This window comes from Protopterus annectens, chromosome 4.part0, assembly GCF_019279795.1.
Source record: "Protopterus annectens isolate FY-2018-M chromosome 4.part0, PAN1.0, whole genome shotgun sequence".
Taxonomy (NCBI): domain Eukaryota; kingdom Metazoa; phylum Chordata; order Ceratodontiformes; family Protopteridae; genus Protopterus; species Protopterus annectens.
Window position 1 is genome coordinate 1,196,224,668 of NC_056733.1, and position 14,258 is coordinate 1,196,238,925.

Genomic DNA, 14,258 nt, shown 5'->3' on the forward strand with positions numbered 1-14,258 from the left:
ATCCTAGGTCCCCTTCTTTTCTCCATATTTATCAATAACCTATCTATTTCACTCCCAACATCCACATGTATTCAGTATGCAGACGATTCAACTCTCATCTGCTCTGCTGGATCTCCATCTGAACTCCATTCTTCTTCCCAAAATGTCTTCACAGCAGCAGAAAAATGGTTCCAACATATCTGTCTCCTCCTCAATCCCAAAACCAAATTATTACTTTTCTCACCTACCCTAAGTCTACCCCCTTCTCCTTCTCTATTGTTTCTGATAATGGCACTATCATTACACCTGACTTTTCAACTAAACTGCTAGGTTTTACAATAGATAATCAACTGAACTTTGATTCCCACATTAACCTAACCATCAAAGCTGTAAATAAAAAGATAGGTGCCCTCTATAGACTTAAGCCCTTTCTTACACCGACTAGCAGGGTGTCTCTAGCCCAAACACATCTCATCTCTACATTACTGTATGCCTCCCCATCCTTTATCAACCTTTCAAAATCAAACCTTCAGAAACTTGCCACAACCTACCATAACATTGCCAGATAATCTCAAAAAACTCAGCTGGCTTGAACTTCAAAATCTAATTCTCCTCCACCAGTTAGTTATCACCTATAAAATTCTCCATTACCCTAATAATACACCAATACTTAATAACCTTGTCACCCCCTACAAGAATCTTACTTCCCTCCGCTCAGCAAACAAACTGCTAGTCACTACTCTCAAATCACACAATAAAGCTGGCGACTCCTTGTTTACAAATGTTGTTGGCTCTTACTGGAATAAACTTCCCATAGAACTGACCTCCCTAGGCTCATCAAAACTTTTCAAGAAACAACTAAGGCACCATTTCAAATCCAACTGGCTATGCCCTTGTTCTAATCCTGACTGACTTTAGTGCCCAACTCTCTTTACAACTCCCTCCTCTACTTTCTCTGCTTGTCTCTACTACTTGTATCACTCCTCCTCTGTAGCTCACCTTATATCCACTTAGATATTACTTTTCCTATAACATCTTTTCTCTTTACTCAATACACCTCTGGATCCTGTCATCTACCCTCTCACTTACACTCACACTTTGCTCCCTGCCATGCAATTCTATTTCTTAGAACTGGTGCCCTGGCACAAATGTATTATCTTAGCTGTCAGTACTATATAGTATAGACCTTTGTATGTGCTACCTCTTTCTTCCTTTCTTTTCAAAACTTACTACTCCTGCTTCTCCTAATAACATGGGATTAGGAATTTCTACTCAGTATTTAGTATTTTAAGTATTATACATATTCTGTAAAAATGATGTAATTCAAGAACTGTACAATTCTGTAAATATGTTTCTGTATTGTTAATATCCTACATTCAATTAGTTCATCAATCCTTATAAGTTGTATCGTATAGTAATGTTTTTTATGTAATGTACCAGTTATAGTGGAGCTTTTCTCCTCGGGCCTCTGCTGAAAATGGACATGTATCCAGCCAGACTAGCCCGGTCAACAAATGTAAAATAAATAAATAAATAAATACTGTACTATAACTCAAGACAAGGCTGAAAATAGTCGTGCATCAGTTCACTTTCCCTGTGAATATCAAGCAAACTAATACGTAAATTCAGCCACTCACATATTTATTTTATTCACTTTTTCTGTTCTTTTTATGTTGTGATAGCCTTTCTCAATTATCTTCAAAGAATGTTAAAAGTGTGTTTCTTTTGAATTGGGTATTTTTTTTTTTTTAATGCCTCAAATGTGGTTTCTTATGTAGTTCCGTACAGAAGTGAAGCATACACAGTAAGTTTACTTTCATAGTTTATTTATTCCTTTTAGTTATTTTAGATAATTAAAATGGGTCTATTTAACTGGTAATACCATATCTGATATTATTAATCCTCGTTTATTCCTTTCTCATTGGTATCGGTTCCGATCTCAGAACCGAGCCGGCCATTTTCCAAGCTCGCGTCAGCCTCAAACTCTCGAGCTAAACTCTTACCCACAACCCCCCTCTCCCTGTTACCTCAGATTTAGTTTGCTGCGTTGCCATTCGGTCATGTCACACTGCTTCTCTTGAGCTAAGTACAGTTATTTGTTGTTTAATATTCTTTCATATTACTTTTCTTTCAGAAAAGTTTCTATTTCATTGTCTCTTACCCTATCGCATCTAGCGTACATATTTTCTTCGGGTTTTTCTGCTCTTTTCTCTACCTTTTTACAGCGAGGTATTCTCTCTTTACCATCGTTGGTAACCCTTCCCTTTTTTCTCATACCTTCGGGTATTCTTTTGTACCATTGCTTGTACCCTTTTCTATTAATTTATTTGCTGTCATGGCAGATAAGAAAGGGTTTAAGCGGTGTTCTGATTGTGGACACAAACTTCCTACTTCTGATGCACACACTTTGTGCATTTATTGTTTGGGGGTGTCCCACTTGTCTGTTGACCCACCCTGTACTAGCTGTGAAAACTTTTCAAATAGAACTTTGTTGGAAAGGAAAAACAAGCTGTTGCTGAAGGGACTTCTTAAATCTCCCTTTTCATAGGCTATTTCTGGGTTGGAGGCTTCTACCCCTCCTAGAGCCCATAAGAAAATCTTGGATGTTCCTACCAAGGCTAAATCTTTGCCTTCATCCCTGGCTGGTGACTCCTGCCAACCAAAACCTAAAAAGGCTAAAGTTTTGGCTCTGGAGCTCACTCAGTCAGCCCCAGTGCTTTATGTGCCTAGACCTTCAGCACCGAGGCCTTTGGCTCCATTAGTGATCTCGGCTCTGTCTTCTCCTGCAGCCTTCACTATATCGGCACCGAGGGGCTCCTCAGTTCAGACTATTACCACTGTATCAGCACCAACTGTTCAGTCGGCACAGACCTTGACCACATCGGTTCTGACATAGTCCTCAGAACCGACGCCTTTATTGTTGACTCCAGTTTTGTCAGTTCCAGCTTTGGTACCGACAACCACTTTGGCACCGACCCCTGTGTCGGTGCAGACCATGACCTTGGCACCGATGACTTCTTTGGTGCAGATACCCGTAGTCCAGTATCTCTCGGCACCATTGTCCCCGGTGTGGACTGGTGAGATGGGCACTGGGTTTACCTCTTCTGTGGACAGGACTGTTTCTCCCTCAGTCTCTGTGAGGTCCACTAGAAGCCTTTCCGAGCACAATGTGTTGCGTCTTGCAGATCAGGTGCTCTTGGCCAGAGGGATCCCACCACTCAGGAACTATCCTTCCTTGGGAGGTGATCACCCGTCTCCAAAGACTCCTTCTTATTCTCCTCCTTTATTGCCTTTGAAGTCCATGGATATAGCATAGTCTCCCCCTTCTGCGGTCCCCTTTATGGATCTCAATAAGGAACCGCAGTTGCCTTCATGACAGGAAAGTTTTGCTATGACCCAAGACGTCAGTTGTGACACGCATAGTTTACTGCTCCACAGCCATCCAGGGACTCTGGGTCAGCAGGTTGAACCACTTAGGGGAGGGGTGACCCCTGTCCTAGACATTCACTCCTCTTCAGGTGGACCAGCCTTCCAACTGATGGATAAGGCTTTCACTGCTGCTGGCAATACTGGACTGTCTATACCTCCGCCCTCCTCTGGTACACTGGCTTCACACATCGCACCTAGCGGACACTGGGTGCAAGGGCCTCAGGATATATTCCCACAGGAATCTCCTTTTCCGCTGTCTTCTCCAGCTTCTCCCACTGAGGAGGTTCACCGGAAAAGTTCATGTAAGAGGAAGCACATGGACTCCACAGAGGAGTCCCTCACTGAAGACACAGATTATGATGAGGAGAAAAGAACCCCTGGTCACCTCTGAGGTATCCTTTGGTGATATCCTCAAAATCCTGAAACAGAGAGGTGAAGAGGTGACTGGCAGTCCTCTAATCCGACCTCTGAGGAATCTGTGTTCCTACAGGCCTTTTGTGCCCGGCCCCCTACCTCCTGGGTTACTCCACCTGCCGATGAGCTTGTCCGACTTATCGCGCAGCGTGCTTGGAAGGCTCCTGATACCATCAAAGTTATTCCCCGGAGGCCAGATAAGATTTTGTCCCCTCCTGCTTTGGATCTCCATTGGTCCAAAAGTCTTCCTGTGGATGCTTTGGTGGTGGCGGCTGCAACAAAAAAAAGATCTGGCAGAAGAAGAAAGCCAGACTGTCCATCCACCTAACAAAGAGTCCCGGGCCCTGGACAGGATAGGGAAGTGCACCTTTGCATCAGCGACCTTTACTATCAGGTCCCTGAATTATATGGTACACTTTACCAGGCTACAAAGGGATCTGATTTCTGAGCTCTCTGAAACCTTGGCTGGTGCCATGTCTGATGAGGTCCGTGACAAAGTGGCCTCTCAGTTGGCCACCATTGAATCAATATCTAACTCCTCTATGTGACTGATATCTCACACATCAGAAGGAGCAGGTAGAGCAGCGGGTTCAGCTGCGGTCTTGAGACGACACGCCTGGATGTGCTTGTGCAATTCCGTGGAACCCTTTAAGGCTTCCTTTCATAACACTCCCATTGAGGCCTCCTCGTTGTTTGGGCCCAAGGTTAAAAGCACACTGGCCAGATGTGTACAGGATGGTAAGACCCTTTCTGCCGTAGGTGTCTGTTATTCTTCCCCTCAACGTGCTTTCTCCTGAAACCAAAAGAGTGGGAAGATATGGTTCAAGAATTCTCAGGGTCCTTTCCGTGACACACCGGCCAAGCTCTCCCCCAGAGGCAGAGTGGGAAACTCACAGGGAAGACACTCTTTTTAGGGCAGAGGGGGTTTGCGTAACCAGGGTTCCAGGGATTCTTTCCCTGGTCAATCCTACCAATGCTCCTGAAGAACGGCCCAACTCCTTTCCTCTGGAGGTGGTTGGGGGACGTTTCTCCTTGTACCCTTCTGCCTGGCTAACCATCCCCTCCGATTCTTGGGTACAAAGGATCATAACCAGAGGTTATCATATCCCCTTCAATCTTTGTCCTGCCCCTTCAAAAAACCTTCCCAACATTCCACCCAGTTAAAGGGAAAAAGCAGCACTAAAGATAGAAAAGCTGCTAAGAAAGAGAGTCATCCAAATAGTCCCGCCAGACCAGATAGGATCCAGATTTTACTCAAGACTATTTTTGGTGCCAAAGAAAACCAGGGACTGGAGACCAATTTTGGATCTCAGTGTACTGAACAAGTTTGTGAGAGTACAAAAATTCCGGATGGTCACAATACAGTCTATCCTCCCGCTTTTGGAAAAAGATGATTGGATGTGCTCGATAGATCTTCAAGATGCGTACCACCACATAAAAGTGGGCAGGCCATCAAGAAGATTTCTGCGCTTCAGTGCAGGAGCCAGTCACTACCAGGTCAGAGTACTGCCCTTTGGACTCTCTACAGCCCCCAGAGTGTTCACAAAGTGCATGGCAGTTGTCATAGCTCACTTGCGACTTCAAGAATTCCAGGTGTTTCCATACCTAGACAACTGGCTCACTTCCGCCCCCACCAGACATTTACTGGAAGAAGCCCTGGCATACTCTCTCCTCGCTGCTCAAAGGCTAGACATAACCATAAACTGGCAAAAATCCAATCTCACCCCATCTCAGTCGACAGAATTCATAGGGGTTATCTTGGACACAAAGAACTGCAGAGCTGTTATCCCAGAGCACAGAATTTTAAGGATAAAGCAACAACTGATTCCAATCCTTTCAAGGGAGAAATCCACGGCTCACTCAGTTCTACAGCTGTTGGGTTCCATGGCAGCCTCCATCACCACTGTTCCCCTGGCCAGGTTTCACATGAGGCTTCTACAATGGCTACTGCTCACCCAATGGTATCCTTATCAGCAGCCTCTTTCAGCCATGATTCGAGTAACCCACAGGTGCAAACAGGATTTAAATTGGTGGATGACACACAATCTGTCACAATGGTCTCACCCCTTCTCCCCCCAGCAACCCAAGGCCACAGTGACCATGGATGCCTCCCTGATGGGGTAGGGGGAGCTATGTCAGGGACAGATAGTCCAAGGCACTTAGTCCAAACTGGAGGTCCATCTGCATATAAATGTTCTAGAGCTGAGGGCGGTGCTTCTGGCGTTGCAAACATTCCATCCCCTGCTGCTGTCTGGGACAATTGCGATTCAATCAGACAACATGGCGGTGGTCTGGTACATCAACAAGCAAGGTAGAACCAAATCTTACCCCCTTTGTCGAGAGGCCATGAGGATATGGCAATGGGCGATGGCTACCAACCATTTTCTTCTAGTAATGCACATTACCGGGAGTTCCAACATGATAGCAGACAGACTCAGCAGGTGCATTCTTTAACCTCACGAGTGGTCCCTGAATCCCTTGATAGCAGTGGAGATCTTCCACCGCTAGGGCCATCCTTGCTGCGACCTCTTTGCATCCCCGACCAACTACAAATGCAGCAACTACTTCACCCTGATTCCCCCTCCAGGACAGTCACCCAGGGATGTTCTAGTTCATGATTGGCTCTTGGGTCTGCTTTACACATTTCCACCCTTTCTCCTCCTTCCCCAGTTTCTGAAGAAAGCCCGTCGGTTGAAGAGCAAGGTGATCCTCATAGCACCATATTGGCCTCGACAGATTTGGTTCCCCTTCTTTTGGCCTCACCTACTAGATCAACCATGGATTCTCTATCCAACCCCAAAGTTGATCTCACATCCACAGAACCTGATTCATCCCACCTTGAATAGCCTGAAGCTCATGGCTTGGCTACTCCAATCCCTTGATTACCAGGCAGAATTATTTTTCTTTACCAGTACGTGATATTCTCATTGCATCTCATAAGTCTTCCACTAGAATTACTTATCTGAGCAAGTGGAAAAGATTTACCTGTTGGCTGAAAGATAAACAAGTAGACCCCTTCTCAGCACCAGTGTTGATAATACTAGACTATCTGGCCGACCTTTTTCAATCGGGTCTATCATTAGAGTTCATTTGGCTGCAATTTCTAATTTTCATGAGGGTGTCCAAGTTTCCTCTCTTATGTCCCACAAATTGTGCAAAACCTTCATAAAAGGTGTGAATCATCTGAAGCCACCTTTTAGAGAACCTATTCAACCATGGAATTTATCATTAGTTCTACAAGCTCTGACAATGCCACCTTTTGAACCAGACTCTTCTTGCGACCTCAAGTATTTGTCATGGAAAACCTTGCTTTTGGTCACCATTACTTCTGCCAGATGCATTTCTGAGCTTCAAGCTTTATGTATCAAGAGTCTGTACTTGATTTTTCATAGAGATAGAGTGTCTCTGAGAACTAATCCATCATTTCTGCCTAAAGTGATCTCTGAAATGTCCTTTAATCAAGCCATTATATTGCCAGTTTTCTTTCCCAATCATTCAAATAGAGGAGAGTATTGCCTACATACCTTAGATATCCACAGGCAAATCCATTTTTACTTAAACAGGACTAGGCCCTTTTGTAAATCTGACCAGTTATTTTTGGCTTTTCCTGGACCTAGATTAGGATCTGCTGTTGCTAAGGTCGCATTAGCTAGATAGTTGAAGGACTGTGTGACCTTCATTTATACACAACGCAATATCTCGTTGCCTACTACCATGAAAGCTCATTCAACAAGGTCGGTGGCAACCTCTGCTGCCTTCCATGCCAGAGCTTCCTTACATGACATCTGTGCAGCTGCAACTTGGGCTACACCTCATACCTTGATCAATTATTACAAATTGGATTTGGCCTCCAGGGGAAGAGCATCTTTCGGTTCTATGGTGCTCAGGAATGTCCTTCCATGAGAGCTTCCCAGGAATAGAGGTAGCTAGAGACTCTGTCCCATGTGTAAGGAATGAACGAGGGTTAACAATATCAGATAAAGAAGTTATGTCCTACCATAATGTTCCATCTGTATTGTCAATCCTCCTTCAGTCATTATGACCCTCCCTCCTTCCCCCTCCTGTGGTTTCTAGTGGATCTCACCATCCAGTTCTCTTAGGTTATTTAACCAGAGGTAGCCTCTACCTTCTTTGACTTGCAAATTCAATCTGAGGTAACAGGGAGAGGGGGATCGTGGGTAAGAGTTTAGCTCGAGAGTTTGAAGCTGACGCTAGCTTGAAAAAAATGTCCGGCTCGGTTCCAAGGTCGGAACCGATACCCATGCGTAATGACTGGACAAGGATCAACAATACAGATGGAACGTTATGGTAAGACATAACTTCTTTTTCTAGCATTGTTGCCTCACAGCAAGAGGTTCTCCTGTTTGATTCTGGGCTGGAGTGCCTTCTGGGTGGAGTCTGCATGTCCTCCCCGTGGTTGAATGGCCTACGAAAGACATGTGTGAATGGGTGTGCCTTCGCTGAAGGTTGGGCCTTGGGCTGGCAACTCGGCACCATAAAAAATCGACTGCCAATCATTAGCAGACCGGAGTTCCGCTGTGGCAACCCTTAACCAGGAAAAGATGAAAAACAAACAAACCATTTCTAATTGCAGAGTTTCAGACAGCATTTTATTTTATGTTTCTATTAAATTACATTTTTGCATTTTAATAAGAACAAATGACATTAGATGTGGTGATTTATTTTAATTTGGTATTTTAAAAGTTATACATGTACAATGTATAGAATATTTACTTATTTATTTTTTACATTGACATGAATATGAAATTCTTTTCATTTTGCATTCGAAAGACATGCGTGAATGGCCGTGCCTTCGTTGAAGGTTGGGCATCAGGCCGGCACCTCGGCACCATAAAAATCGACTGCCAATCATTAGCGGACTGGAGTTCTGCTGTGGCGACCCCTAACCAGAAAAAGCCAAAAGAAAAACAACAACAACAGCTCTAATCAGAAATTGTGGTTTGGTTAATTGTTTCAGGTGGACTTGTACATTCTGGAATTGTATATATCTCTACTCTGTTTCTGAAATTTGTTAAGTTAAATCACTGTTTGATCAGGACTGTGTGCTAAAACAGTGAACTTGAAAATTAATGATAAGAACAAACCTAAGATCTGGCTGGCCCATGTGGCAGTTATACTAGGTATAGGGGTATAGGCCTTTTGTGTAGTTGTTTTGTTTTGATAAAGGAGTAGTAAGTGTTTCAGTTTATCTGAATAAACAGAGTTTTTGACTCCAGATGCATTATTTCAGAAGTGAATTGTGGCGTAGTTTAGTGGCCATACTACAAATGAGGTACAAAGGGATAAAATAGAGCCCTGCTGACTTTACTTTATTTTACTTTTCTGCCGTGAGACTCAGATTTGTTATTATTAGAAGCTTATCATTTATACAGAAGCAACAGTGACTACTGAAAAGTTGGTCAAATCCTAGCCTGGAAGTCAACAGCACATGAACTGGAACACTTCCACTGATTTCACAAGGAAATATGTCAGCATCACAGAGAAATGCAAAACTATTGATCATTTATTATCTTATCTGAAATTATTACATATGGCATGCATCCATTTCTGTCCCAGACTCTGTATGTGCATCTAATCTCTGTAATAGCTTTTACTTCACTGTACCTCTGTAGATGAGTCACTCAACGTTTTGAATGTGGCATCACTCATACTCTTTGTTTATGAAGTTTTCACTCCTCATATGGACCATTATTGGCTCATGATTAAGAAAATATGTACAGGTCAGTATGCCATTGGCCACATGGCTTTTGTTAATTTGACACTTGCTGTGCAGTTAACACACTGTGTAAACTAAAAGTGATTCACCCTGTGTCATTGCTCAAGTACCTTCTTCCTTTTTTCCGGATTCTCAGGCTATCTTCTTCAATATCCATGTGGCAAACTAAATTTAAGAGTAGTATTTTGCTCTTTTTTTGCCCTTGGACACCCATTTTTTTGGGGTGGTGAAGTTCATTAAATTTCCTTTCTACATTATTATCCACCCACTATTTTAAACTCATGCAGAATGACAGTTACCTTTGTAAAAGGGTTTTATAACTTCATGTGATCTGTTCTTTATGTCTGTTGCTTTCTCTTCATCATAAAACCTGTCAACATATCTTGTGTGATCCGCCAGGTGCATACGATATTCATATTTACAATGATATTTATATCTAATTAAAGTGGATGTTATCCTTAATTTTTTTTATAACAGTTCAGTGTCAAGTTAATTATATCACATGTTGTTAGGCATTTGTCATAGGAATACTTCTGATGTCTTCCATATTGTTTAGAATTTTTAGCAGGACCTATGTCTTCTCCCTTTATGCCATACTAGACAAGAGAGCAATAGTTCAGTGAGGCTTGAATTTTATTGCAGTTCCTTTTATACAGAATAGGACAGGTAAGGTTTATGTATTCGTGTCAGGTATTCAGATGTCATCTCACTATAAATCAAACCATCTCAACTAAACTATTTAAATAAAAACCAGATGTATTGTATGCACAACACATTCATCAAACAGAGATTGAAAGATACTATTGGCACCTGTACTTAACAAGAAACATATCACAACAGAACCAGTAGTAGAAATAATGTATGGAAGGTATAGTGACCATCTGCACATCCAGCTACTAGAATTTATGTAGTTGTACAAGCATGGGATAAGGGTAACATAATAGAATTATATAACATGTTTCATTATGTATTTTTATTGTCCACCTCATATGTACTAACCCGGGCCCTGGTGCCCCACATCACTGCTGGACATCCTTCTATCTCCTGTGGAATTACTCTGGTAATGCTGGGACCAGTCGTGCATCCTAACGGGATACTGGTGACTTAGCTAGGCTGTGCTCCGGTCTTGGAGTGTTTTGTTTATGCTGTACCCACTCCCTCCCCATTCTTATTGATTGCATCCAGACTCAACTCTTATCTTTTGACCATGCCCCTTAGATAGCATATCAATGAGCGCCCTCCCTCCTCCCAGGATGGGTATGCCAATCTCTTCTATTCCACTGTTCAGTCACCTAAGATGCTAATTAAACATGGGTTGGCTGGATTGTAGTCAAGGATCCTTCTGTGTCACCACAACAGCTGATATGTTTCAATATGCATTTTGACATACATTTCCTGACCATATGCAAATGCGATGATACAGATTTATAGAATTTCTACAATGAATATTGACTATGCCAATGCTAGTTCCTTGAGGCTCAGTTAAATTATATGACAAATTTCATCTCATTAAATCACATACGTTTTATATTGTCCATCCTCAGATGTGTTCAAGTTTTGGTGGAAATAGCTCTTGGATATAGATTAAAAACTTTAAGAAATGCAATGTTGGTACAATAACAGAAAACACAAAGAAACTGGAACATAAATGTAATATAATCGCTTCTATTGGACCAACATAGGTTTTGCAATTACACAAATTTTCAAGATGGTGTGAGCCCTTCGTCATAATTTATTATCATGCCAGCTCAAAAGCTTGAGAATTGCAAAATCTATGTTTGTTCAATAATAGTTATTACATCTTGACTATGTCCGACAGTCTTTGTGTTTTTTTCTACGTTGTTTACTATTTTAAGTCTGTTTTCATGTGTGTTTTTTTAATGGCTAACTTATAATGAGTGTGCTGAATAACAATGTATTTTCACACCTAAGTTCTATGCTAGATGCCATTGTGGTGCCATTTTAAGCCTAGCCAAAGGTGAGAATCAAACCCTGTACCTTGTATTTGTGAGGTAAACACCTTAACCATTATGAAAACCACCCCATAAAATGCCGATAACAAGGCTGACCTCATGCAATTTAATAAAATTCTCAATTGCAAAATAAAATGGCCTGTATGCCCTGCCCTTATAAGCATTGGTTATAAATAATATTTATAGTATTGTATTAACATTTAATAATGCAGCATCTAGGAATCCTTCTCATTCAATAGTCAAACGCTCACATGTAGAAAACATTGAAATAAATGCAGCAATAATTACAGGAAAGTTAAAAATGCTGGAAAAGGTTTGTCCCTTAGCTTCTAGGTTAGACAGATGAATAGCAATATACCAGTTTCAATAAAACATGGACTTGACTATGCATATATGGCTGTATTATGAATGAAGGGATGCAAATGCAGATTGTCCCCAGTTTCAGAAATGTCACATTCTGAAGCATTTATTTTTTCTGAAATAGCTTCACTAAACTGTGTAGGAAACCTCTCCTTATAAATGTTAGGATAACATTTCTGAGACTATTTAAGTTTTTTTTTCTTTTGTTTTGTTTCCTTTTCTTTTACTGATGATTGTTGATCAGATATGACTTTCTCTAGAAGAGCTATAACTTTGACCTGAGAGCTGTCTTTCTGTTGTGTCTGAAACACTTCTATGCTGATTTTATGGCAAAACAAATGTGAAGGCAAAAAAAAAATATCTACAGTGCTAGCATATTTTATCTGAACTCTGGAGATGAGCCAAATGTTCCTCTACTGCATTTTTCAGATGAACAGGAATCTTATTTACTGGTAATTGCCCATCATAAACATTACCAGTCTAGTAGCCAATATATCATTCAAATCAACTTCATCTTCGGAACATAGAATACACCAAGGAAAAGTGTGCACCATCAGCACTCTTTCATATGTGTCAGTTTCAAATGGATCCTTTCCATTATTCTCAATAGCAGATGAAGATTTTTACAGATTTCTGAAAGTAATAGAAGGCAGCAAATCTGAAGGACTTCAATAGCTACTTCCTGTTTAGGCAGCACACCTAAAATATTCACAAAATGTTTATATAGTCTGAAAGTCATAAGTGGCTCCTTCGTGCTTTTAAAGTATTCTGCTATAGTTGGAAATATGTCTCACTCAAAGCCAGTATAGATTGGCTGCCTTACTTCCATGCCATTTGTCCAGCTTGCCAGACATTTCATTGCTGAAGGGACCAATTGAGGTAATTATTCTGGTATATTCTGTAGGACTACATCTCCATGCCTGTTGACTTTCTGGAAATTATAGAAAAGGTGGGCTGCATTAGCAAGTTTTGTGTTGAGAACTTCATTTATTTGTTTTTATTTTATTTCACATTTGTTTACCAGGAAGGTCTGACTGGACACAGGTCCATTTTCAGTGGAGGCTCAGGGAGAATCAGGGAGAAAAGCTCCAAAAGATACATTACATATGTAAGTTTAGCAAACAATAAGTAAAAATTCAAAAACACAGGAGATACCAATAAAAAATTCAGTGCAGTAGAATCAATGTTCAAACACATATATAATTTTGTGATAAAAACATACATTGGTAATTGTTAGTGACAATAGTTAGTATTTGCTGACTATATAATAAATAGGTCCTGGACCTATACAATAATTATCTACAGTTTTGACATACTATAAGGTATGATCAGTATAGCAGTTTTACCATTTCAATGCATTATGTCTTACCTTGAGGAGTTACAGGAGCATAGCCAGTTGTTAAAATAGTGGGTTTTCAGGATTTTTTAAAATTGTATTGTAGACAATTTAGAAGTTATGTGGCTAAGTAGTGTATTCCATACTCTTGCAATAGTGCAACTAAAAAGAGACTTTCCAGCATCATTCATATATTTGTTGACATTTATGATATTCTGGTTAGTAGATCTTCAGCACCTAGCAGTAGTATAGGACTGAATTAGAGCCTGGAGTGTAGGGTTTTTTTCAGGAAGGTAGTATAACGTGAGTGTGCTACTGACAACTGACTGAGTCACAGTAGTTGAGGGAGCTCCAGCCAGTTGAGCTGCTTGAGGGAAAGACAATAATGTGACCTGTAAGGGGCTTGAGTAGAAAACTTGGCAAAATTGTTATAGCAAGATTCCATTTTGTTTAAATCAGCCAGGTGGAGATTAGTCAGGATTGGGGAGGCATAGAGGAGGATGGATAAGAGATGAGTCTTACTATTTTGGTTTTGGTATGTCTACTGATAAAGTGTTTGTTCCTGTAGAGGAGGCAAAGCTTTTTGTTTACTTTCTTGATGGTTTGGGCTATGTGGATGTCAAATCTGAGGTTGTTGTCTATTTCTACACCTAGCAGCTTAGTGTGTGTGGTTGGACTGATTTGGATATTATCTTTGGAAGTTATGTAAAAATTGTTGTCTAGTGGGGGGACCTACGTGGTCTGAAAAGAATAAGTATTGTTTTTTTGGGATTAGAAATAAGTTTGGTGTTTGTGTACCATGTTTTGGTTAAGGTGAAGTTATTTTGGGTTAGGGTGTGAAGTTCTTTTAGTGTTGGGGCGGCACATATAAAGGTGGTGTCATCAGCATATTGTACTACTGAAGCAGTGAGTGTGGAGGAAGAGAACAGGTTAGTAAAAGGAGAAAACAGCAATGGGCTAAGAATGGAGCCTTGGGGGACACCTAAGGATACTGATAATAGAGGGGACAATTGGTTTTGCCATAGGACAG

The 14,258-nt window shown here is 41.2% G+C and overlaps 1 pseudogene; it reads right to left on the reverse strand.

Annotated features, from left to right (window-relative positions):
• Window positions 1-11,915: 11,915 nt before the first annotated feature.
• Window positions 11,916-12,880, reverse strand: LOC122800430 (annotated as a pseudogene).
• Between the last annotated feature and the right edge of the window lie 1,378 nt (window positions 12,881-14,258).